A 27,376-nucleotide genomic window follows, 5' to 3' on the forward strand; every position below is an offset into this window, starting at 1 on the left:
ATGTATACATCAGAAAGAAAATCAAGATTTAGATATGTGTTAGTTAGAAGTTGGCTTTAAGTTTTCAGCTTGTTTTTGATTATCTGTTGTATTAAAAGACACTTTGTAAATTTGTGAATTAGTGGAAGACTCAACAAATTTATGATGATTCATCATCAAAGACTATATTAGGTGCAAGCATGGATGAAACATCAAACCAATTTAAGTCACAATGTAGATTTTCTCTATCTCTTTCTCTATTAATTTTTTGTATAAAATTTACATGGCATTAGGTTTTAATTACTTTCTAGTTCGCATGTGGTTAGGTTATGTTGTTCATGGTATTTTAATTTTTAAGCTTAGGTTTATAATAGATTTATTCTACTAAACATTCTTTTTGGTGAATGTATATGTAAAACTATAATATTAGATTGTTAACTCAGTTCTTTCAGAGTAATTAGCATATTGCTTATTAATGAATTCAACATCTTACTGTCATTGTATACGTTAAGTCAATCATGTAATTTCTCTACATGTGTATTTCTAAAACTTCCTCTCTCATCCATTTTAAACTCTAATTTTAGAAAACTTTTTTAATACGATTTTATTGGAGAAAAGTCTATTCAACCCCCTTCTAGATCATTTTATGCCCATATTCAACCCAACAAGAGCTAAGTCTCTTTTTTATTGATTCTTTAAATCTTTTGATGAGAGTGGCCATTTTGATTTCTTTTTATAATTCTTGCTTTATCTCATTTTCTTTAAATAACTTAAATAATTCTTCAAATACACGCTTTAAGCAAATTTTTATGATTTGTTGTTTATAGCTCGAGGCCTCAAAACATTCTTGCAAAAGAAAATTAAGTTTTAATTTTTGGTAGTGTCATACCCCAAAATTTTCCCTCCACTTTTCACTTGTATCTGACTTTTGGTCTATGGTTCATCTGCATACCCATTCGCATCATAAGATATTCATTGATGATTGTATTTTTCTGAAGTAAACACCATTGATTCAAAGGCATTTTGATGTTTATGATTAGAATGGGACTAGGGTTTCCCTAAGGGTTTAATCTAAGATATCTTGGTGTTACATTGACTAGTAATGGCCATTTCTCTTGGACTCAAAGTTGTGGAACCCTAATTATTAATCTTTGGCACTTTTAGATCATGGGGTTTGCATCATGGCATTAGGATTTGATTGTGAGTTGCAAGTTTCACATTGGTGAACCATGAAAGATTGACTTTGAATGATTAAATTTATTTATGGTCTTTTTCATTACACTAGTTCATTAGTTGTTTGGTATGGATTCAAGGCAAGTCACTATGGTTCATACAAGATTAAAGATTCAAGATTCACAATTCATGAAAGATCAAGTTTCATTCAAATTTCAAAAAGAGCCAAAATTTAAATTTTCAAATATGGAGGGAAAAGTTTCATTTTACTTAAGGCATAATTCAAGTTACATGTAGTGGTCAATCTACATTCAAAACATCAAAAAATACATTACAAGTGTAGATTTGAGATTACACAAAAAAACCTTAATTTTGACCTAAGATTGACTTTTGGTCAACTATTGACTTTTTGGTCAAATAGTTGACCAAAGTCAACTTAACCCTAGACCTATTCCCTTTTTCATTTTCATGGCTCCCACTTTGATCTCCAAGTCACCAATCTTGATTATGGCGCATCATGCAAAGTTTTGCTCATGTTCAAGTTTTGCTTATGTCATCATCTCCATGCCAAGTTAAGACAACCCTGCAATATCAGTATCCACCACACCTTGTTATTTTAAACACAAGGCAGTGCATACATTGAGACACACTTAGTTAAGGTGGATGACATGATAGTACAATGCATATACAGGCACCAATGCATAAACTAAACATCGAAACACCTACACTCACATGACAATGCAAAAAATAACACAACATGACACAACACATCATCCCAAATTCAAGTCCTAACAACCATGCTAACATCAGGCACATTTCATTTCCATAATCATGTACTAGCCATTCCAACCATTCTATCACATTCTAAAGCAAATTTCTCAAATCAGTTCAACAACATTTAACACTCAAACAAATTTCACATTTGTTCAAGCATCTTATCCTAACTAATTTTCAATTCAGATTCTAACAGGAAAAATCAATAACTAACTGAATCTAATTGCCCTAGTTAACATCTCACATTGCACTGACTTTAGAATTCAAGAAGCATATTCAAAAGAAAATTGTCTTGTTAAACTTTCTCATAGCAGTAGTTATTGACAACATTTATTCAATGTCACTAACAATAAAATCAGTTCAAAAATGACCCTAATAGTTCATTGATTCAATGTGAATTACCTACAAAACAATAGCAAAACTACATAACTAAATCATTCTAACAAGCTAATGTCATACCCCAGAATTTTCCCTCCCCTTTTCATTTTCATCTAACCTTTTGGTTTAAGATTCATTTGCATTCATGAATATCCATTTCATCTAGTGTACTAACGTCATCATAGATTCAAAGGTTTAATGCTGATTATACTTAACAAGGACCTAAGGTTTGCTTGAGGATCAATCCCTAAGAGTTGTAATGCTACAATCATTAAGAAGAGCTCATCATGGTGATCAAGGTGCAAAACCTATTTTCCAGGCGCTTGAGGCCTTCGAGGTTGAATCTTGATGTTCATTCCATACCAAACCCTAATTATTGATCTTGAGGGTTGTGGATCCTGTAGCTTGCTTTAAGGTGATGGAAACCCTGATAGAGGTTCATGGCATTGGTGGATCACTTGTGTTGTTTACTCACTTGGTTTGAGGTTTTTGATTGTTGCTTGGCTTTGAACTCTGACCTAGCTAAACCCTAGTCCTTGGATTGTTATATGATTGGTCTAAGATGTGCTTACACTCATTGACATTCTGTTCTTTGATTGCACTTCCTCCATTGGTTTTCATGGTCATCATCATCTGATCCAAGTTTCATCCCATTCTCATTCACTGGTCTCGTTATGTGTCAAGGTTCATTTAAAGTCAATTGGTCCAAGAACATATTGTCTATTTGGTCAAATAATTTCATGATCATTGAGTTTCAATTTCATTCACTCAAAGCACTTGTTTTCATTTGGTTTCATTGAAAGAAGATGGTCAATTGAATCCTATTGTTTCATTATGTCATTAGAAAACTCTTAATTAAAGAAAATACATTTCATTCATTGTATTAAATAGTCCATACATCACATTTAAAAAGATTACAAAAGTACACAATTTTTGCATAAGTTGACTTTTGGTCAACTATTGACTTTTTGGTCAACCAGTTGACCAAAGTCAACTCATCATTTCAAAATCCCCAAGTCCTAATTTCATTGGTCTTCAAGTTAGGATCATATTTGCATTGTCCATCACCTAAAAAAACAAAATCCAAAACCACATGTCACTTAAGGCATTTCAACATGTCCATTTCCAACCATGTTCAAACACATGTTCATTTCAAAACCATAACATGTCAAGGCAATTTCAAACCAACTTAAGCAAAATCAAGCATACATTTCAACACATGACAAACACGAGACCATTACCATTTCAAACCTAGCCTAGCCATGACCATTTTAAGAATTTCCAAACATATTCATTATATGCATTCAAGACCAAAACTTAAATAAGCATTAGCATGTAACCATTAAGACAACATGAATCATACATGACCATCACAAGCCTATACCATAATCATACATAACAACATGACCATTACAAACATTACATAATCCAAGTTCAATAACCTAAAACCAAAGCCAATACAAATAGATCATACATCACCGTGAGCAAAAGGCCATAACATGACAACTAAAATCTTTCAAACCATACATGGCCATGTATCATCCAACAACAGCCACGAGCATAACACAAACATCATGACATATATTACACCTTCCACACTCACACAACCATGACTGACCTGCACCAATTGAACATCAAACCTAGCATCCACATCAAGCAGGCCAGCATTCACCTCCTGTTTCAGCCAGTCAGGCCATAACCCTGCAAAAAGTCATTGCATCAACACAACAATTCACATCAACAAGTCAAGGCACCTAACAAGCAAATCGAGCAGACCAAAATTTCACATCAAGCAGACCAATTAAGCATCAAGTGAAATCGATCTAAGCATTCAATATAACACATGGAAACTAACATCAACCTAACATTTTCAATTAACTCACATTTAACAGAAGATTAAAAGACTCATTTCAATTAAACTAACTCGTATTTTTCACTCACTCATTTTCCACTGTAACTGATTCATTCCATTTGTAAATAACCTAATAAAAACTAACTAATCTAACAGATCTAATTAATAGTTTAACTCTGTGATCACATCCAACAACTTTCCCCTTCAATCATTTTAACACCGTTGAATTGCTCTCTTAATACACACATTATAAGTTCACAACCTCACTCATTAATTCATGGATCATCATTCATTTCAAACCCAGATCATTCATCATCACTCTCTAACAAATTCATCTCTCTGCAACTTTTGCTTCTCACGAACCACACTCTCCCTCTCGAAATCTCATCACGCAATCTCAAACACACATTTCAGAAGAAGAATAAGGATCTTTAGACGAGGAAGAATCAAACAGTAGAAGAGGATTCGAAAGTACAGAAAGTCTTACCTGATTTTCGAAGCTTATCTGGTGAGTTACTTTATTTCTTCATCATTTCATTTTATACGAGTTACGGAAATGTAGAAGTAGGTTAGGGGAATCAAAGCCCTAACTTCTAGTGCTTTGATTCTGGAAGAGAGGGATTTAATTTTACTTCTTAGATTTAAGGTTCTTCAATTCGTTGTCACGATTCAAATTTGTGAGGAGGAATTAGGGTATTTGAACATGATATTCAGATTCAGATGGAAAGGTTGAGGAAGATGATGTAAACATTTTGGACACTGAAGCTCCGCCACCGCCGGAGGCGACCTTCGGTGTGTCGGAGGAGGACTGAGTTCAATGGAGGGAGAAGTTACTCTGGTTCACATTTTGAAATTTTAATTTTGAATTGTAACACGTGAAGAACGTTTTTAGTGTGTTCCCCGTGTCACGTGGTTTGTAGAGTCACTCATCCAATCCCTTTCACTTCAACCTTCAATGTTGCATTGAAACCTTGGGCTTTTGGCCCAATTTTGTGCTAACTACACCTCCCACAACCATTTCACCCATGTTCCTTTAGCTGACTTAAATTTGGGCCTTGGCTTGGGCCTATGTTAATTACACCCCTGTTCAATTGTTTCATACCCCTCTATTTGACTTTATTTTGGTATTTTATTTTAATATTTTTGTTCCTTTTATTTTTCTATTCTTTTTCAATAATTGTGCATGATGATATAGGAATTAAATTGATGGTTTAAATAGATTTTTTAACGTGATTAGTTGTAAGTAGAATTAATTGATCTGGTTAGATTCTTGATTGATTATTGAAAAATGAATAGAAAAATGTGATATTATCTTAGTTCTTACTATAGGTTTAGATTGTTAATTGCATATGATGATTGTTGATTATATGAGGCGATTTAATCTTAATTCTTTCATGTTTTATAATTTTAATTCTTGATTTAGAAATTTTATTGATTAGAATTAATCTTGATCATAATTTTTAGGGTAAAATGATCTTTTAATCAATTGTTTACTTGTTAGAACTTTGATGTTAATTTCTCTTATTGAATTGTACCTTAATAATGGCATGTTCCCTTAGACTTAGGTGTTTAGGATTTAATCCCTAGGGTTTTGCTAGTTTTTTTTCTTTGTGCATGAATTTTCAACTAATTTTTCCCGATTGATTCAGTTGATCAAAGTTTGCTTTGATCAATTAAATCCTTTGACTTTGCTCATTTCCTATGTCCATTCAAGTAATCAAAAGTCTCATGATAACTTGATAAGACCATTTTCCTATACTGGATGCACTGGATCACAAGCTATCAACAAGTTCAAGACTTCAAGTCAATACAAGTCAGACATTACAGACTGACTGGATTGATGTTCAAGCACTACAAAGGTTCAACTTCAACACTTGTCAGTTATGATACAAATTGCACGTCATGAGCCTTAAGTAGTAGAGAAGGTACGAGAGGGAGAATTCCTATCCTTATTCTGAATATCTTTGGGTACGGGACAAATGACCCAGTTTCTCAGAGTGTTCAGCTCTACTCATAGACTTTAGTGTAATTTAAATCGAATAATTGACAAGTATTTCTAAACGGATATGGGACGCATACTGAAGATCAAGCTCTTAACCTTATAGGGTTTTCTTTTCCCCTTTATTTTCTTTGTTTAGTAAGACTAAATCCATTTTTGTGAATAAACTCAAAAATAATTAAAATTACGATTAGAATTGTATGCCATGAGCCTTAGGCAATGTATTTATAGGCTTTTCAAATTCTTTCCACACACTTTCAAACTTTGGCCAAAAATAGAAACTCATGGTTGCATGGGCATGTGATAGGCCCATTAAATGATGCCAAAAGGTCCATAATCAAGTGCTAATCAACCTGAAATGATAACATGGGATCATGCATTAGTGAAATGGAAATTGGACATTGAACTTACCAAATGAGACCATGCATTACACCCATGCGCGAGTCCTTCAAAAATGCTCCAAATGCCAAAAAATTTGACTCTTTGGAAAGGCGACATGAAAGGGAACAACTCTGTTGTTGAAGACTTTTCCATTTTGATCTTGGATCATGATGAATTTTGAGGTGGAAGTTGGAGAAATCAAACATAGTTGAAAAATTTCTAAGTATAAAGTCAAATGATCACTTTTTCCATCTTGAATAACTTTTGCTATAAGCTCCAAATGAAAATGGTTTCTTCACCAAAGTTGTACCTATTTCATTCCTGTTCAATTTGGTCACATATTTGACACCATTTTAATCTTGCATGAGGGAGTTATGGATTTTAGAAGTTGAGGAAAATTGCTTATTCAATGATGATGACCCAAAATGACCTAAACTTTTTCCTCTTGGCACATGCCCTTGCAAGTAGATTTTGACATTTATCAAAGAGTAAATGTTGGAGAGGAAATCTTTAAATTAATCATGAAACTTGGATGGTCTTCATATAATAAAAATGAGCAAGTTATGGTTCTTGTAAGTTGACCTTCCATCTAGGGCACAAACAAAATGACCTATAATCTTTCATCATACAAAATGACTTTCCAAGAAAATATAGCTTTTGATGTCAACATGAAAGTTGTTTGGAATGTTATAAAGAGTAACTTTTCTCTTGGAATCATTTTCATATGATGAAAATTGTAGGAGATAGGGTCTAGGGAACCCTAGATTTGACCAATTGACTTTTCTAGTCAACCTCCTTGAACCATTTTAAAAACTTGAAGTTACTTTGATATTTGGGGCTCATGGAGAATCATATGTGCATAAGATTAAGTATAATGGAGTATACCTTGAGATCTTTGACCAATTAGTGAATAAACTTATTGAGGAAGTCACACAAGATACCCTGACGAATTAGGGCTTCCAAGGGAAACAAGCTTCAAGCTCTTGATGAATTCTTGATCAACATGGTAAATGAAGAACATAGGGATCCATATATGATGCTTAGAACCATTGTGAACCTTTCCTTGATTAATCTCTTACACTAAGGGTCTGAAATCCTAGATGTGAGCTTGATGAGGCCTAGGTGGATACACACACTACCTACAAAAGAAACAAAGCCACACTAGACATATTTTTGGTATTTTGGTTAGTAAACAAATAAAAAAAATTATGACATAATCAAAAGTACTTGGTGATCTCTCCCAATGCAAACCCAATGAATGAGGGGTGAGGAGGATGCCAAGATGTGATCCCAAAGCCAATGCAAATGATGAGATATCATGAGGGATTTTAGGGGCAAATTTGGAGTCTTACAGCTTCCCCTATTTAAGGAAATTATAGTTGAGGATGTGAAAGTTACAATATTTGTATCGACTCAGTAGAATGGACTTAAATAACAACATCTAGAAACAAATTTTGGCCCTTAAGAGACCTCATAATGCATATGATATGAATGCAAAAATAATCTTTGTGGGGAATATATTACCACAAAGGAAAAAAATCTAGAGAAACTAAAAGTCCACATAAGCAAAATGCACTCCATAAGGAAAACTCACTGGGGAGACAAAGACTTTGGGGATAGAAGTTATGCGTAGGCCAGGCTACGACTTGAACTGCTGGAGATACGAGGGGATTTTCCATGAAAATAAGTCAATGGAAAGACTCGGATTGGGGAGAAGGAATCTACATATATTGGGATAACACCAATACAACAAGAAACACTAGTCGGGGTAATATGCAAATCAGAACAAGGCTGAAATACTCAAACATAAAAAGGAATTCGATTTCACAAAGAAATACGAAGCCAAACTCAACTGGGGAAGAAAAACTTCAACACATGAGTAAAAGAGATATATTATCTACTACCAGTTACTGGGTAAGAAGATAATATACTCGGACAGAGGGACATCCATTACCGGTTAGGGTAAACATATCAAGGATGACTCACTAAGGAAAAAGATGAATATTCATTACCAATTACTAGGTAAGAATAACCTACTGGGAAAAGGAAACCAAATAGTATTTACAACTACCTTTTTACTGGATAGAAGACCAAATACAGAGTATCTGTCACTGGTTAAAGTGAACATATCAAGGATAAACTCAAAGGGAAGAATATCGGTCACCAGTTAAGATGAACATATCAAGGATAGGCTGTCTGGAAAAATAGGATTTACAACTACCGATTACTTGGTAGAAGACCAAAGAGAGAGTATCCGTCATCGGTTAAAGTGAACATATCAAGGATAAACTCGGCATAGGAAATGGGATTTATATCTACCATTTACAGGGCAGAATACCGCTGTAGCGGTAAATTCATGATCATCAAGCTATGGATAAGCAAAACATCAATAAAACCAGAGTCGTCACCGCGCTTTTATTGTTTCCAAGGGAAAAGGGAAAAGTACGAACAAAACCAAAAAGTAAGAAGTTTTCAAATTAAAACTAATAAAATGTCAGAGATTACAGGTAAGGGGGTTGGTTACACAGAGGGAAGATGTTAGCACCCAAAGTGTCCTAGGTACTCCTAGGGAGCCCTTTTTTGTGTGCATATGTTTTTTGTACAAATGATGTTTACAAACAAATAAAGTGGCGGATGAGAAAAGAATTCATTAATTATATTTTTGTGTTTGACAAGACCTTCGGACTTGTGCCTATGTACCAACATAAAATGAGGGATCAAAACTTCATAGTTCGTGGTATAAATTTCAAAGTGGATGTATTGCTTTTAACAAAAATTAAGTTTGAAAGGCACAAAGGCCTAAAAATGGTTTGAATGTGTTAGTTCTTTTTGGCTTTTTGAAAGTTTAGGTCAAGTATAATTAAGTCTATTTACAAGCAAAGTTTCTAATTTGCAATATGGTCTAAGTTTAGAAAAAACTAGTACAAATAAAGAAGATTTTTTTTAAAAAGGAGGAAAAGATTTTGAAATTAAAGAAATGGGGAGAAGATGAAGAGACTAATCCTAAGCACAAAATTAAAAGTTAAGAGTTGAAAAGATCTGACAGATGGGTAGCAATCCAATAGACAAAAATGTCATATAGAAACCCAAATTCCCATGGACATTAGAATCAAGCAACAAAAAATGCATAATATATCAATCTTCAAGAGAAAGGCATCAAATAAAGATAGCCACATCCAAGCTTAGCCACTCCATGATCTTTTTAAAATTGTCCCATGTAGCAGATGAATTCTACAAGTCACAGGTTCAAAATAACAACTTCATAATGATCATGTTGCAGATGAACTCCGTAAGACCCCAATTTTGACCCTAAGATCCCTTATGTAATTCCATCATAAGCATTAGCATTGGGATCATACATTGGCATCCTCCTTACCTCTCTTTCATTGGGTTTGTTTTGGGAGAGATCACCAAGAATTTTATGGTTATATCATACTTGTATTTTATCATTTCACTAACCAAAATACCAAAAATATGTCTTTGTATTTGCCTAACTCTTTTGTAGGTATGGCATGATCTCATGGATTCATCAAGATCACATATAGGGTTTGAGACCCTCATGAACAAAGATCACAACCAAGAATTAATCCAAGAATGGTTGTGAACATCATATATGAGTCCCAATGTTCTCTACATGTTATATTGACCAAGTTTGCTTCAAGAATTTGAGGGTGATTTGCCTTGGAAACCCTAGTTTGATTGGGTATCTTGAGTAACTTCTCCAACAAGCTATCTCACCAATTGATCAAATTTCTCAAAGGGCACTTCAAATTTCATCATCTTATGCATATATGATCTACCATGAGACAAGAAAGTCAAGAGAATTGGAAGTTAGCAAGTAGGTTGATGGTGGTTGGCCAGATGAATTCATCTGATCAAAATTGGGTCTCCCTAGACCCTATCTCCTACAATTTTTGCCATATGAAAATGATTCCAAGAGAAAACTTACTCTAAATGAAATTATAAACAACTTTAATGTTGAGACCTAGAGCTAGGTTTTCTTGGAAAATCATTTTATATGTTGAAACATTATAGGTCATTTTGTCTAAACCCTAATTTGAAAGTCAACTTCCCAAGGCCATAACTTGCTCAATTTTTAGGAGATGAAAGATTTTCAAGTTGCACAATCAAATTCAATGTGTATAATGAAACTTTTGTGTTTGGAGTGGGAGCTAATTCAACTTCTTTGAACATGTGATATGAGGTTACATTATAGGTCACTTTTGACCTATACCATTGATCAAGTGATTTTTTCAATCTTCAAAAATGCATAACTCTATAATTTAAAATCCAAATGACATGAAATCGGTGACCATTTTGAAGGTATTTGATAGAGATACAACTTTGATGAAGACACTTTTCTCATTTAAAGATCCTATAAAAAGTTAAGCAAGGTGGAATATTGAGACATATGGCTTGACACTTAGAAAATTTTTGATATGTCAAAATTTTCCAAACTTCCACCTCAAATATCTCCAAGTCCCAAGCTCCAAGCTCCAATTGAAAAAATGTTCAACATCAAACTTGTTCCTCTTAATCTCACCTTTCCAAAGAGCTCAAATTGATTCATTTTGGACTTGAAATGCATAGGTTGCGCATGGCTTAAACAGACTGATATCATTTGGCATGGATCAACTTCAAACATCAATGTTCATTTGTCTTGCATTCCAAGCTTACTTCAACACATCTGATCATTCATTTTGGACTTCAAACCATCATTTCATGGGCCTATGCGCGCCCATGCACCATGTTATCATCATTTGCCTAATTTGGAAGGTTGAAAAGAGTGTGCAAATATCACATGGATTTGGCTATAAATACAGCTGCATTTGCTCAGAAATCAGACACACATTATGCCAACTTTGAATCCCCATTGAAAACCCTTCACTCTAAGAGGATAAGCCTTATAAATTTATTTGAATTTGAGCTTGAATCTCCACTATTTTGGAATTCAATTCTCCAGGAGTCCATTACTTCTAAACCTTTCCATTCCTCTCCTGCAAGCAATTGAAGTGAAGCCATGCACAATTCAGATCAAGATCTAGCAAGCTCAGACCTTCATTGAAGGTAATTTGCAAAAATTTTAAACTCTTCGATTCTCTTAAATTCTTGCTTAATTCCATTGATTCTTGAGTTGTCTGAAGTCCTACCAATGTAGGCAAGAAGATTGAGTTGCTTTGAGGCCAAATCGAAGCAACTCAGATCATGAATCTCATTTTTCAATTCCACATATCTCTTAATATATTTGGAATTGCAGGAATTTGAGGTGATATTCGTGCTCAGTGATGTTTTTTCTTTAAGATCATGTCCCTATTTATTAATTTAGTGATGGTTCATCTTAACCAGATCGGTGGAGCTCACCGGGGAAGATGCCCGGAGCTCTAGCTCCGGCGATGAGGTGTCTCACCTCTGAACCACTTGATCCAAGTCACACGTTATAATTTGGAGCATTGATGTTGATTACTTCATTTGCCACGCGGTTGACTAGGACATTGGTGGAACGTGCGTTTTGGATCATCAGATCTGCCACCTCAATTAATGAGGGAGATCTGATGGTCCACGTATTTTTGGATTTTCTGAATTTCATTTTAATTCTATTTTCTTCAATAATTCATAATAAATTTAATATTGATCCAAAAAATATGGGACTTTCACCAAAAAATTTAAAATATTTTTCTCTTTCATATTCTGAATTAAAATTATTTTTTGGATCATTATTAATATTTTTCATGAATTAAGTGATTTTTCATTTGTTTTTAATTGTTTAAAAATAATTTTAAATATCCAAAAATTATAAAAAAAAATTCTCCAAGGTCCTTTGACCTTGTTTAACCTATGATAAATCTCATGACCATTTATTTTGTGTTTTGATGAGATTTTAGGATTTAGACAACATATTTGAATTTAATGCATTATTTTATTATTTTTATATGAATAAATGTCATTTTAATTGTGTTGACCATTTGTATTGACTTAATTGAGTTTCTTATTTGTTGTTGGGCCTTGGTGTAGCACCTCAAATTTGCACCTATCATTGTACATACATTTTCATATTAAGTCATAGCATATCATGATCCATGGCATAGCATTGCATTGTCCCCAGTTGCCTCAAGAGCAAGCAAGTCAAGAATTAGGTCAAACTGATCAGGAGATCAGTCAACCAATCAAGCAAGGGTGTTTCTCAAGGAGCCAAGGCCCTAGGGTTTGTCCAACAAGTTCACATGACTTGGAGGTCCATTTGAAGTGTTTAAGTCAAATGGAATGATGACTGTCAGAAAGCTTTTGACAAAATCAAGGAGTACTTACAAAAGCCTTCAGTCCTTATCCCTCCAGTTCCAGGGAGACCACTGATAATGTACCTATCAGTCACCGAGACTTCGATGGGGTGTGTATTGGGTCAGCATGACGAGTCTGGTCGAAAAGAGCATGCCATATACTACCTAAGCAAAAAGTTTACCGACTGTGAAACAAGATATTCACTGCTCGAGAAAACTTGCTGTGCTTTGGCCTGGGCTGCTCGCCGACTAAGGCAGTATATGTTGAACCATACTACTCTGTTGATTTCTAGGATGGATCCAGTAAAATACATCTTTGAGAAGCCAGCTCTCACCGGACGTGTTGCCCGTTGGCAGATGATCTTAACGGAATATGACATTCAGTACACGTCACAGAAGGCCATCAAAGGTAGTATTCTGTCAGACTATCTTGCCGAACAACCGATCAACGATTATCAGCCAATGATGTTTGAATTCCCTGATGAAGACATCATGTACCTGAAGACGAAAGATTGTGAAGAGCCACCTGTCGAGGAAGGACCGGATCCTGATGACAAGTGGACACTGATGTTCGATGGGGCTGTGAATATGAACGGTAATGGTGTTGGGGCAGTGCTGATCAATCCCAAAGGTGCTCATATACCTTTCTCTGCCAGATTGACTTTTGACGTCACCAACAATGAAGCTGAGTATGAGGCTTGTATCATGGGGATAGAAGAAGCCATTGATCTGCGGATCAAAACACTTGACATTTTTGGAGATTCTGCTCTAGTGATCAATCAGGTCAATGGAGATTGGAATACAAACCAGCCACATCTGATTCCGTATAGAGATTACACCAGAAGAATACTGACGTTCTTCAAGAAGGTTAAATTGTATCATGTCCCCCGGGATGAGAATCAGATGGCTGATGCTTTGGCTACTTTATCCTCTATGATAAAGGTTCATTGGTGGAATCATGTGCCACATGTTGCGGTAAATCGACTCGAGAGGCCTGAATATGTGTTTGCAGCCGAGTCTGTTATTGCTATTGATGAAAAGCCGTGGTATTATGACATCAAGAACTTCCTCAAGACTCAAGAGTATCCTGAGGGTGCGTCGAAGAATGATAAGAAGACCCTGAGAAGGCTAGCTGGAAGCTTTTATCTGAATCAAGATGACGTGTTGTACAAGAGGAACTTTGACATGGTCTTGCTCAGATGCGTGAATAGACACGAAGCAGACGTGTTGATGCAAGAAGTGCACGAGGGTTCGTTTGGTACCCACGCTGGTGGGCATGCAATGTCGAAGAAATTGCTGAGAGCCGGATATTACTGGATGACTATGGAATCCGATTGCTTCAAATATGCTCGGAAATGCCACAAGTGTCAAATCTATGCTGACAAGGTGCATGTACCACCAAACCCGTTGAATGTCATGAACTCGCCTTGGCCGTTCGCCATGTGGGGCATCGATATGATTGGGAAGATAGAGCCTACTGCTTCGAATGGACATCGCTTCATCTTGGTTGCGATCGATTACTTCACCAAGTGGGTAGAAGCAGCTTCCTATGCCAACGTCACCAAACAAGTGGTTGCCCGGTTCATCAAGAAAGAAATCATCTGCCGTTATGGAGTTCCCGAGAGAATCATCACTGACAATGGTTCGAATCTCAACAACAAAATGATGAAAGAACTTTGCAGAGATTTCAAGATTGAACATCACAATTCTTCTCCTTACAGACCAAAGATGAATGGTGCTGTAGAGGCAGCTAACAAGAATATCAAGAAGATTGTGCAAAAGATGGTCGTTACGTACAAATATTGGCATGAGATGTTGCCTTTCGCTTTGCATGGGTACCGTACCTCGGTACGTACGTCGACCGGGGCAACCCCCTACTCCCTTGTGTATGGTATGGAAGCAGTCCTACCATTTGAAGTGGAGATCCCTTCTCTGAGGGTATTATTGGATGTCAAGCTGGACGAAGCCGAGTGGATTCGAACAAGGTTTAATGAGTTAAGCCTTATCTAAGAGAGACGGTTAGCAGCTGTTTGCCATGGGCAGTTATATCAGAGAAGGATGAAGCGAGCCTTTGATCAGAAAGTGCGTCCTCGGACATTTCAAACTGGCGATCTAGTTTTGAAGAGGATCCTTCCTCCCGGTACAGATAACAGGGGCAAGTGGACTCCTAATTACGAAGGTCCATATGTTGTGAAGAAGGTTTTCTCCGGTGGAGCCTTGATGCTTACAACTATGGATGGTGAAGATTTTCCTTCCCCTGTTAACTCAGATGTAGTCAAAAAATACTTCGCATAAATTGACCCGCTGGACAAAAAAGAATAAAAGAGTCCAGGCAAAAATGGGCATCCCGGCGAACCAAAAACAGAAAGAAAAGGTTCGGGCAAAAGTTAGGGATAAAATGAAAAATTGTACACCCGGTAAGTCGAAAACCCGCAAGGGCGGCTTAGGCAAAAATGGGTATCCCGGTGGATTGAAAACCCGAAAGGGCGATCCAGCCAAAAGAGGGATTAAAGCGAAAACTACAGTCTGAGTTATCTGTACTTCATCATGCTTCGTCAGCTGCCATCTCGACAGATGTGATCGGTCCAGTCAGTCTTCTCAGAAAGCAAGGAATTGGGAGGAAACTGATGATCTATGAGTTATAACAGAGTTGGGAAACAGTGAATGCCGTGTTCACATTGCCATTAGGATAGTTTATTTTCCTTTTGTGCGCAATTACCTCTTTCTAGGAATTGCTTCCCAATGTACTTGCCTTTTCAGGCACACTTTCAATCAATAAAAGTCGTTATTCAGATAAATTGCTCTCTTGTTTTACTTTTACTGTTTTGTTTGCAAAAACGTCCGAATTTTTGATAAACATTGCATATAAAAAACATGAAGGCTAAACAATGACGTGCAGAAAGATTAAAACATTTGAAAATCATTTTGAATGTTGAGGACACTTGAGCGTGTCTTGTCCATGTACTCCCCGGGGCATCTATTGTTCCGATTTGCAGGTCGTCACCTGTGAATATTTTCCCCAGTAAGGTCGTCACCTGTGAGCATTCCCCAGCAGTGCTTTCCCCAGACAGGAGTCATTCTCCTAACTATGTTTTGTTTTAGCCTTCCCCAGCGAAGCAATTATCTCTCCAGCAGAGTTCATCCTACCAGTGGATTGGACAGGTGTCCATGGCAGACGGATACCTACTTCCCCAGCTGAGTCGTTTCTACTTGTGAACATTGTGGATTGATTGGGCTATCCCCAGCAGTTTACCTTTGTTTTCCCCTATCAGAGTTGCTTTATTACTCCCCAGTAAATTGCTTTGTCCTCCTCTAGTGGATTTGTGTTGTTGGTTCCCCAGCAGTTGTTTTGTTGTTCCCCAGCAGTGGATTTATCTTGAAGATTCCTCAATACAGTCGTCCTGTGTACTTCCCCGCAGAGTTCTTATCATATTGCATTGCATATAGTAATCATTGCATCCTCAAAACTGCGTAGCATTTCCATTCCATATGGAGCATTACGCCATAGAAAAATTCAAACATATGCATTCATGTGTTCGAAACCACATCAGACTGTATCCCCGACATAGGCGGATCGTTTTGTTTAACATCAGCACAGCAAATCAGCTACAGTCGCTCCGACAGCATTCAGAATTGATTATCCCCACAGAGGTTTATTTCCTCACCCGATGGTGATAGAGGTTTATTTCCTCACCCGATGGTGACAGAAAGCTTGTTTCTCCCCAGTGAGACCCCCAGCAAGTGATCAACCTTGCCTTGGCATACCTAAGATGTCGTTCTTATGATACCAGTAAGTGTCGTGTCAGCACCCGCGTGTGTCTGGTCATTTTTGGTGTCGGTAAACACCATTGTTTCGGTGTCGGTAAACATCGAGGCTCACCCAGTCATCGGTAAATGTCTGGTCTTTTTTTTGGTGTCGGTAAACGCCATTGCTTCGGTGTCGGTAAACATCAAGTCTTTCCATTAGTCATCAGTAAATGTCTGATAATTCCCCAGCTAGAAATTCCCAGTAGAGTCATCTGTAAATGTCCTACCTGGTTCCCAGTTGCAAATATTTGTTTATCTCTCCCCAATAAATTTCATCCCCAGTCATCGGTAAATGTCTGGTCATTCTTTGTTCTCCTGTTAATAAAATCAAAATCCCCAGAGGTCGTCGGTAAACGTCTTGTCTGGTATCACCACAAAGATTTTGCTCCTCCCCAAGCGAAGATGCCATCGGTAAATGGCCCAGTTTTCTTCGATATCGGTAAATATCGAATTCCCAGTTGCAACAGCCATCGGTAAATGGTCGTGCTGAAGTTGATATCGGTAAATATCAAGTTTTTAACCATCGGTAAATGGTTCTGTTTTTTCCCAGCAGCCATCGGTAAATGGTCGTGCTGAAGTTGATATCGGTAAATATCAAGTTTTTAACCATCGGTAAATGGTTCTGTTTTTTCCCAGCAGCCATCGGTAAATGGTCGTGCTGAAGTTGATATCGGTAAATATCAAAGTTTTTAACCATCGGTAAATGGTTCTGTTTTTTTCCCAGCAGCCATCGGTAAATGGTCGTGCTGAAGTTGATATCGGTAAATATCAAAGTTTTAACCATCGGTAAATGGTTTTGTTTTTTCAGAAGTTTGTTTTCCCCAGCTGCCATCGGTAAATGGTCGTGCTGAAGTTGATATCGGTAAATATCAAGGTTCCAGTTCTTCAACCATCGGTAAATGGTTTTGCTTTTCTGAAGCTGTCATGCAGTTGTCATCGGTAAATGACGTGGTTCTCTTTGTATCATATCCAGTCGGTGCAAATTTCTACGGTTCTTTTGTATTCAATCCCTGTTTACCCTGAAAGTCTGACAGCCGCTGCTATCATCCGTTCGGGTTCCCAGTTGATTGAATAGGGGCAGCTGTAGCACCTCAAATTTGCACCTATCATTGTACATACATTTTCATATTAAGTCATAGCATATCATGATCCATGGCATAGCATTGCATTGTCCCCAGTTGCCTCAAGAGCAAGCAAGTCAAGAATTAGGTCAAACTGATCAGGAGATCAGTCAACCAATCAAGCAAGGGTGTTTCTCAAGGAGCCAAGGCCCTAGGGTTTGTCCAACAAGTTCACATGACTTGGAGGTCCATTTGAAGTGTTTAAGTCAAGGGTTGGATGTTCAGAAGCCATCAGTTCATGCACAGACAGTCAGAAACCCTAAAAAGTCAAAGTTGGTCAACTGTGGTTGATTTTATGGTTTTGATGGATGGAAATGGTTTGAGAGAGTTTATTCATGTCCCAATAGGCCTCATATATCATGGCAATCAACATCATTGAAGAATTTGAAGCCAATCAGAAAATTTCCAAAAATAGAAACTGGACCTGTAATTTTAACTGCCAAAAATGGAAACTTCTTGATCCTCAACTTGCATCATGATACAAGCTTCAAATGAATTTTTGCCCAACATGAAAGTTGAAGATCTTGTTCTCCCATTTTCAAAAAGTCCAAGAACACCTAAATCCCATGAATGGTTTGCAAGATATGATCATTTCATTTTCACATTTTCATGAACTTCAAAAGGCCATATCTCATGATTCCTTTGGCCAAATTTGATGGGATTTTTTCCTACAAACTCCATTTAATCCCCTCTTTCCAAAAATATAAACATCATGTACCAAAACCTTGCCAATCAAAATGGCCTTTTTTGACTTGTTTCATTTAAAATTCAAGTTTGACCAAAGGTTGACTTTTTGATTTAATTGTTTTCAGCACATTTGGCCATTTGGAATTGATTTAGAATGTCATTTGCAACATGTTCCAAGCCCAAATTCGTGCACTTGCTATCATATACCACCATTTTGGCCAAAAGTGCAAAATTAGCAATTTGATTAAAATGAGCAAAGTTTGGTTAGCACTTGATTAAGCTTTGTTAAACAGCAAATATAAAGTGTTTTTTCTGTCATTCTAAACCCTAGCCACAGCCTCCTATCACATAGAATTCCTTCTTCTCTCATTCTTGCATTTTCACACTTTGAGAATTTCTGACCAAAAGCTTCAAAGTGCTCGAGCAACACTTGATTGTTTCATCACTTGGCCAACCTTTGGAAGCTACTTTGGACCTTGTTCCTCGACTGTAAGCAGAGGAAACTCACTGTTCTATTGCAAGCTCTCTCATGGCAGATTACGGTTCAAGCTATCTTGTGCATTCTTGAGCTGAAAGAACTTCATTATCCATCATTTCAAAGCATAAAGCACATCTGTTTCAAGCTTTGAAGGCCAAATAACCATTACAACTCAACTGTTCTTCAATCTTGGTAACATTTCGAATCTCACCTTTTACCAAATTATGCTATGCTTAGGATAGGTCTTTGTATGCTGATTCCATTGCAACTTGTATCATTCAAAATGGTTATGATATGCGTGAGAAATCTGAATTTCCATTTGTGTGCTCAAACTTATTTTCACTCGATTTGCCTTGCTTAGGATGAGTTAGTGAGATTGGTTGTCATATTTGTGTTGTATGTGGTCTGATGATGCCATTGATGTATGTGATTTGTTGTTCTGGGCATAAAAAATTTCGAGTTGATTTGAAGATGATGAAGTATACTGTAGCGTTAAAACCCTAGGTGCCATTCCAATTTTCTGGGTTTTTCACGTATCATGCACGCCGTGTTACTGTTGTATTGAAGCTGACCAATCAGAATATTTGTTTCCTTGAGCCTGTACGCTGCGTTTAGTTAAGTGGATGTGGTATTTACCAAATTGCCACGCTGGTCAACCTTTGACTCATTAAATCATGTTCTTTGTTCATGTTTGTTCCAAATGATCACTCCACTTCCAAAATTCATTTCTCACTCAATTTAACTCCAAAAATCATGGAATTTTTTGCATTATGTCCTGTTGAATGTCTACTATTTTATCATGATTTTTATTGAATTTTTGGTTGGCTGGATTTTTAATGGCTTTAGGTTTCTTGACAAGTATGCTTAATTTGTACCTTTTGCCATTCCTTTTGTGAAATGATCATGTTGCATCCAATGACTCTGAAATTTTTTGTGGTTATTCTACACTCATTCATACTCATTTTGATGTAAAGTTTGTGCATTTATCATATGTGGTTGCTGAGATACAAATTTCTGAAGTAGGGTGTGACAATTTGTGTCACACCAATGATATGCAAGTTCATGATTTTTGTTAACATACTTCTTGACCTTCAAATAAAGTGAAATTTTGCATGAGCCATCGCTTATATGTCTAGTTGATGTGTGAATTTTCCTGGAATTAATTATGGCATTTCCAAATTGTTTGAGATTTTATCCCCTGTTTGACCAAAATGTTGACTTGTGTGATACATCTTGCCATTCCCTTTGTGAAATTCTCATACCTTATTGGATGATCATGAAATTTTACATGTGCATACTAGACATATTGAGCTTTACATTGGTGTTGATCCCGTTCACTTCTCATCTGTTTTCATTTAGTTGTGATTTTTTGAAGTTGACCCATGTTTGTTTGACTCCTTTGTGCTTACTTGAAATTGTGTTGACTTCTTGATTTTAATTGGCTGCCTTCCACTTATCCAAATGCAATGAAATTTGACATGCTTACCATGCTAGGTGTTAGGATTGAACTTGATTTATTTGGTGATTTTTGAAATTGTTTGAGTTGACTTTTGATGCAAGTCATTCTGTTGACTTTTTTGTGCTTTCATTTGCCATGCCTTGCCTTCTTTGGTTTGTGAAATGATGATGATGCATGATATGAATATGAATCCAATTGTGATTGCTTCTTAAATGTTTGAACTTGACTTTGGTTGATTTTTCTTTGCTGTTTTGACTTTTCTTTCATCCTTGACCCTAGGCTAGTCCTAGTGGTCTTCCTGGCTTATGTTTGAGTTCATTGTTTCAGGTTAAGCATCAACGCTTCAAAGAAACCATACAAATTTGATTGATGTCTATTTGTTTATCATGTGCTAACCTTTGTTTTGTAGGTGGTATGACTCATATAGTTTGAGTCTTGAGCTTTGCACCTTGGTCCCTCTGTATTGACTGTTGATCCAATTTCTTTTGATTTAAACTGTTGAACTGTTTACTGATTAGTTTGACTTTTTCAGGTACTCTTAGTTGCTTAAGTTCTCTGAACTTGCTTTGCTTTGCTTTTTAGCAACTTGCTTGAGGTATAATCTCTTTTACTTCATGTAGTCTGGAGACCCGGCCTGTTATTTGGCCGGGCAAACTGTCTGAAGTCCTCCTTAAGAGGCAATGCTTGTGTGTGTTTAATTTTGTCCCCAAGCAGGAAAAGTCCTTCAAGTAAGGCAATTGATGGATACAAGAGATAAGCAATCTATCTCCCACTATTCAGTGAGTCTTCTCAGTGCTCCCATTACATGGTTGTAGCATTGAGATCATAGCCCAAGATCTATCGAGTCAATAATGTGGAAAGAGCTCCATCTTTCTGAGCTCCCACACTTTCTCATTTTCAGATGCTCTCCCTGGCCAGGGATAAGAGCAATGAGGCACACCCCTCATCTCCTTTCATCTGCTTCACCTTAGCCTCTCAATGGCAAGGTTAAGAGCAACCTCTGACCCTATTCCAGTTGGCCTCAGTGCCTAACCCTTGTGTGAGCCTCTTGGATGTATATAGTGTGTGCTTCCTGTGATTGTTTGTTTGCTTTGCCTCTTTAGGTTTAGCTTAGACTTGCCCTGGTGCAAGGTAGGTTGTGCTTGACTTGCTTCCTGTGCAAGTCAAGTGTGTGTGGCTTGCTTCCTGTGTGAGCCATGCTTAGAATAGTCTAGCCGAACTACGGCAACTCTGATTCTCATGTTCAGATGAGATACGTAGGCACGAGATGCGATGTCTTGTCGAGTTTGACTAACAACTAATACTAATTCTTTTCTCTCGCCCTCGTTGCGATTGAGACCCCCCCCTTTCTCTTGCCCTAGTTGCAATCGAGACCCTTGCTTCCTGTGCAAGCCGTGTCTAGGATAGGTTGGCCCTTGTGCCAGTTAGCTAGAAACCTTAACTTAGGGTTGACTTTGCATGACAACATCTAGGCTCGAGTCGTAGTCTCCCTAGAGTTGTGTCTCCCTCTGTTATCTGGTTAGGCTAGATCTTTGTCCCTGCGTAGGGGAACTACATCGCCCTGATCTTCATACCAGATGAAGTATGTAGGCAGGAGATTGAGCTGATCTCTCCGGGCGCCTTTTCTTTTCTTTTGTGTGTGTTGTTTAACAGTTATAGGCTCGAGTCCCCGACTCCCTATTAACCTGTTGTGTTGTTGTGTGCTTGGAAGCCGATGTAAGTCCATCGAGTGGCATTTGGGTTCCAGTGTGGGTGTGTTTAGGTTCGGATGCTGACATAAGTCCAGTGATTGGCAGTCGGGCTCCATGTTTGCCTGTGTGTCTCTGTTTGTGTGCGTGTTGTAACACCCTTCCAAATACCCCAGAATTTTTAATTAAAATAACAACATATCAATCAGAGTAATTATGCCCCGAAGGGTGTCACACAATCATTTCACAACAATTATCAAAATATCCTGTCATGCTCATTTATTCAATCAAAATAAAACTCTTTTGCATAATTCGCAGCGGATAAAATATCGACATTCAAATCATGTCCTACATTGCATGTAAAGTTGATCAACAACTAAATTAAAACATAGTCAAACATCCCCTCCCGATGTTACATCTACCAGAGCATGACCCACTAAGGACGACACTAGACTCCATAGCACTAGCTTCTACTCAACTCATTGCTCGTTACCTGAAAAATAGTTGTAAGGGTGAGTTCCTCAATCAATATAATAAGCATTATAGAACGACATGTAATGCTAAGTAAATAACACATCAATTCACCCTAATCAGACTAATCACTCAGCAACGGCAATATTCGTTCAAACATCATATTCAACATCAACAACACAACACACAACACACATATAATACTGGAATACATCCATTCACATTATATGCCATACATTCATTATGCAATGAGACTCCACACATGCGGTACCGACTATTCTCGAACATATAGTTCAAGCTCACCGATCAAATCCAGATACGGCTACTAAGCTCACTAGTCCCACTCATTTGAGATCTAATGACTCACTCACTAATTCCTCACCGTGGGAATTAGCTACAGCCCCGAAGGCTAGACTATGCACACTAATCATCTAGCATGCAAACATCAACAACAATTCCACAATAATTCACTCACTAATTCCTCACCATGGGAATTAGCTACAGCCCCAAAGGCTAGAATATGCATGCTAATCACCTAGCAATGCAACAACGACAACAACAATTCAATAATAGACATAAGCTCACACTCTAAGCCATAAAACAGTCTATTCACAATGCATACATAACTGATACATTCACAGCATCATGCTTATCATCACACATCATTAATACATTTTATCACAAAAGCATATCACATCATGCCACATAACCAAATACAGTATTAGCACATTCTACTAATACCTATACTACTCAAAACAACGGGAAATGATCCTGACTACATCATACATCAGCTAAGTACATCACTCAGCCTAAACAACCAAAAACTGCACAACAACAGCACAGAAAAATCACAATTCTGCCCATACGCGTATTGCCTATGCCCATACGCGTATTGCCCATTCCTGACCAAGTCCATACGCGTATTGGCCATTCCCATACGCGTATGCTACGCGTATCACTTCCCCATACGCGTACCACCAGAGACCATCTCACGTTCAAAATTTCATCTTCCTCATCCATACGCGTATTGCCTAGTGCCATACGCGTACCAGGCCATCTCATACGCGTATTGCCTAGTGCCATACGCGTATGACCAGAAACCAGATTTCCAGATCTGCAATGGCTTTCTCTGCTACGAGATCTACCCAATACAACCTTCCACAGTCCAATTTCTACACAGAAATCGTTCTTATTTTCAACACAATTCATATCTTATTCGATTACACAAAATCTGACACTTTTACATCTAATTTCTACGAATTCTTTCTCAAATATGTCCCAATTTCGTTTATCCAAAAAGTTCACAAATTCATCATGCATCAATCTAATCAGAGGTAAAACAATGGTTATCACTACCCAGTACATATTATCACATAATGCCCTTTAACCGATGATAAACCCCCCTTACCTGAGTTAATCCAGCAATCTCTGAGCTCCAAGCTTTTCCTCTTCTCTTGCTCTGCCTTTTTGCCCTTTTTCCACTTTCAACCGCTTCTCTGTGTTTTCCTTTTCACGTGCAAACCCTTTTTACCAAAAATGGGACTTTTTATTATTCCAACTTATTTTATTCCAATAAATAATTATCCCAATAATTATTATTCCAAAATAATAATAATAATTCAATTATCTAATTAAATTAATAAACATATTATTAACTTAATTTAAATTAATAATAATCTCTTTACCCCGCAATTGCTTCAACTCTCGATCCTCGATCCTCATAGGTGATGTTTCCACAGTCAGGTTATCTCTCACCTGTACATCATCTATTTGGACTACATGCGACGGATCATGAATGTACCTCCTCAACTGAGACACATGAAAAACCTCATGCAAATTCGCAAGCGACGGCGGTAAAGCGATACGATAGGCTACCTCTCCTATCCTCTCCAAAATCTGATAAGGACCAATAAATCGAGGTGTCAACTTCCTTGACTTCAAAGCTCGACCAACACCAGTTATCGGAGTAACACGAAGAAACACATGATCTCCCTCTTGAAACTCAAGTGACTTCCTCCTCTTATCATGATAACTCTTCTGACGACTCTGAGCAATTCTCATCTTCTCCTGAATCATCTTAATCTTTTCCGTAGTCTGTTGAACAATCTCCGGTCCAACCACAACACTCTCACCGGACTCATACCAACATAAAGGTGTCCGACATCTCCTGCCATACAAAGCTTCAAACGGTGCCATACCAATGCTTGAATGAAAACTATTGTTGTAGGTAAACTCAATCAAAGACAAATAACAATCCCAAGCACCTCCCTTTTCCAAAACACAAGCTCTCAAAAGATCCTCTAATGACTGAATCGTCCTCTCAGTCTAACCATCAGTCTGCGGATGATATGCAGAACTCAATCTCAGCTTAGTTCCCAAAGCTCTCTGCAAACTTTCCCAGAACTTCGATGTAAATCTGGGATCTCTGTCCGAAACAATACTAGACGGAATACCATGTAAGCTTACAATCTTCTCAATATACAACTCGGCTAATCTCTCTAACGGGTAATCCATTCTGATCGGAATGAAATGAGCCGACTTCGTCAATCTATCAACAATCACCCAAATAGCTTCAAAATTCTTACTTGTCCTCGGCAAACCAGAAACAAAATCCATACTGATACTATCCCACTTCCACTCTGGAATAGCTAACGGTTGCATTAGCCCAGATGGCTTCTGATGCTCAATCTTTGACTTCTGACAAGTCAAACAGGAATAAACAAAACTCGCAATTTCTCTTTTCATTCCCGGCCACCAAAATAGCTTTTTCAAATCATGATACATCTTCGTAGCTCCAGGATGAATACTCAAACCACTACGATGTCCTTCTTCAAGAATGCTCTTCTTAAGCTCAGTAACATCCGGAATACACACCCGATTACCAAATCTCAAAACACCATTCTCATCAACTCTGAATTCACCACCTTGACCTTGATTCATTAAAGTCAACTTATCAACCAAAAGCATATCGGATTTCTGACCCTCTCTAATCTCATCCAAAATATTACTCGTTAACTTCAGCATTCCCAATTTAACACTGTTGTGAGTACTCTCACACACCAAACTCAAATTTCTAAACTGCTCAATTAAATCCAACTCTTTAACCATTAACATAGACATATGTAACGATTTCCGGCTCAACGCATCAGCTACTACATTTGCTTTACCCGGATGGTAATTCAAACCAAAATCATAATCCTTCAGAAATTCTAACCATCTCCTCTGTCTCATATTTAGCTCTTTCTGATCAAACAAATACTTCAAACTTTTATGATCACTGAAAACCTCAAATCTCGATCCGTACAAATAATGCCTCCACAACTTCAGAACAAATACCACAGCTGCCAACTCTAAATCGTGCGTCGGATAGTTCCTCTCATGAACTCTCAGTTGTCTCGAAGCATAAGCTATAACCTGCTTATTCTGCATCAACACACCACCCAAACCCAACAATGAAGCGTCACAGTAAACCTCAAATGATTCCGACGAACTTGGTAATATCAGAATAGGAGCAGTAGTCAACCTTCTCTTTAACTCTTGGAAACCTTCTTCACATTTTGAGTCCCAAACAAATGCTTGCCCCTTTCTAGTCAACATTGTCAACGGTAACGCCAACTTGGAAAATCCCTCGATGAATTTCCTATAATATCCAGCCAAACCAAGAAAACTCCTTATCTCAGAAACTGACTTAGGAGCTTCCCACTTAGACACCGCTTCTATCTTAGAAGGATCAACAGCAACACCACCTCTTGAAATTACATGACCAAGAAAACTAACCTCTTCTAACCAAAATTCACACTTAGACAGTTTAGCAAATAACTTCTTTCCTCGGAGGACTTCTAAAACCACTCTCAAATGCTCCGCATGTTCTTCTTCAGATTTCGAATACACCAAAATGTCGTCAATAAACACCACAACGAACTGATCTAGATACGGATGGAAAATCCTATTCATATACTCCATAAATACTCCAGGCGCATTAGTCACACCAAAAGGCATCACAGAATACTCATAATGTCCATACCTTGTTCTGAAAGCAGTCTTCTGAATATCCTCAGTTTTCACACGTATCTGATGATACCCAGATCTCAAATCTATTTTGCTGAACACACTCGCACCAACCAATTGATCCATCAAATCATCGATCCTCGGCAAAGGATACCGATTCTTGATCGTCACTTTATTCAGTTGCCTGTAGTCCACACACAACCTCATAGTACCTTCCTTTTTCTTAACCAACAACACTGGTGCACCCCACGGTGACACACTCGGACGAATAAATTTCTTATCCAACAGATCTTCCAGCTGACTCTTCAATTCAGCTAACTCAACAGCAGACATACGATATGGAGCCATCGATATCGGTCTAGTACCAGGTACCAAATCAATCGAGAACTCAACTTCACGCTCTGGCGGCAATTCATTCACCTCTTCCGGAAACACATCAGGAAAATCACACACCACAGCTAGATCACCAATCACCAGTTTATCTTTAGCTTCCATAGTCGCTAACAGCATAAACAACTCTGCACCATCTACTACTGCCTCATTCACCTGTCTTGCAGATAGGAACAAATTCTTTCCTTCCTCAATCTCAGGAAAAATCACAGTCTTATCAAAACAGTTGATATAGACTCGGTTAAACACTAACCAGTTCATACCCAGGATAACATCAATCTGCACTAGTGGAAGACACACAAGGTCTATCCCAAAGTCTCTACCAAAAATACTCAAGGGACAACTTAGACAAACTGAAGTAGTAGTTACTGAACCCTTCGCAGGAGTATCAATCACCATACTTCCAAGCATCTTAGATATCTCTAACTTAAGTTTCACAGCACAATCCAAAGATAT

At 37.6% G+C, this 27,376-nt stretch overlaps 1 long non-coding RNA gene across 1 annotated transcript; it reads right to left on the reverse strand.

Annotated features, from left to right (window-relative positions):
- Positions 1–3,191: 3,191 nt before the first annotated feature.
- LOC127132145 (uncharacterized) lies at positions 3,192–5,016 on the reverse strand. The gene is made up of 3 exons (XR_007806625.1): positions 4,644–5,016; positions 3,923–4,005; positions 3,192–3,372 (listed from the first exon to the last, which is right to left on the reverse strand). It is a non-coding gene; the product is annotated as an uncharacterized LOC127132145 (long non-coding RNA).
- Positions 5,017–27,376: the final 22,360 nt, after the last annotated feature.

The sequence above is a fragment of the Lathyrus oleraceus genome, chromosome 1 (assembly GCF_024323335.1).
Source record: "Lathyrus oleraceus cultivar Zhongwan6 chromosome 1, CAAS_Psat_ZW6_1.0, whole genome shotgun sequence".
NCBI classification, from domain to species: Eukaryota; Viridiplantae; Streptophyta; class Magnoliopsida; order Fabales; family Fabaceae; genus Lathyrus; species Lathyrus oleraceus.